The following is a 1,016-nucleotide window of genomic DNA, read 5'->3' on the forward strand; positions in this document are numbered from 1 at the left end:
GTTAAACACGACTAGAGAAAGAACATTCAAATATCAGGAGAGGTGTTTCCTATGGAGTGGTACAGATAGATTCAAAGTAGAATAGAACTCAGAGATCATTTTGCCCAGTGATTTTTTCACATTGCATTTTTGGAGAAACATTCCCATATATAATCTTACATAGAACCACAATCTATACACACAGCATAGAGAGCAAAATCCCTGTGGCAGAGAAGATCCCCGGGTTCCCTTAGCGCCCCATGTACAGCTGGGCAGAATGTAAGCTTCTACCTCTAGCAGGCCCCGTGCACCTCAGGTGATCACAGATTTTCACGGTTCCGTTCCAGCAGATGGCAGCAGTATTCTGAAGGAAGGGATGCCTTTAAAAAATGTGCACAAAGCCTCCATTTGTCGACCCTGACTGTAGGGCTGGGCCCCATCCACTCAACATCCTGAAGTCAGGGCTTCCCAACCTGTTTCTGGTCATAATACACAGAAAGCGATGGCATCTGTAAAGCACAGGGAAGAGAGGAAGTGCAACGGGCAACTGGCCTTGGGGGTGCGGGGGTGGCGAAGCCACTGCAGGTTCTGCAGGCTTAACAGGGTCTGTGCCCCGACACCCCTGCTGGGAGGTTCTGCCCTCTGGCACAGCTACAGAGCCCTGAAAACTACTATGCTCCCAGCTAACCCAATTCTTGTGTTTTTGCAGGGGGAGGGGAAACTGAGGCTCAGAGGAGGTGAATGACCTACCCAAGGCCAAAAAACCCAGAAGTGAATTGCACCAAGTCTCCTGACACCTTCCCCAGAGTTGTGCTGTTGCATCCACATGAAAAGACTTCGGTACTTTTCCATTCCTGCTAGATAAAACAAGGTCAGTTACTGGTACATAATTTCAGAAAAGAAATGACCAAAAAACAACAATTTCCCAAGGTGAAGGTCAAGAAGACAAAATACGAAGAAACACTAGAGCTAGGCCAGTGATGTACACAGGTCAAGGTATAGGAATGCAGTCATATCAACCAACTAGATACTGGCAA

Source organism: Mustela lutreola, chromosome 12 (genome assembly GCF_030435805.1).
Source record: "Mustela lutreola isolate mMusLut2 chromosome 12, mMusLut2.pri, whole genome shotgun sequence".
Taxonomy (NCBI): domain Eukaryota; kingdom Metazoa; phylum Chordata; class Mammalia; order Carnivora; family Mustelidae; genus Mustela; species Mustela lutreola.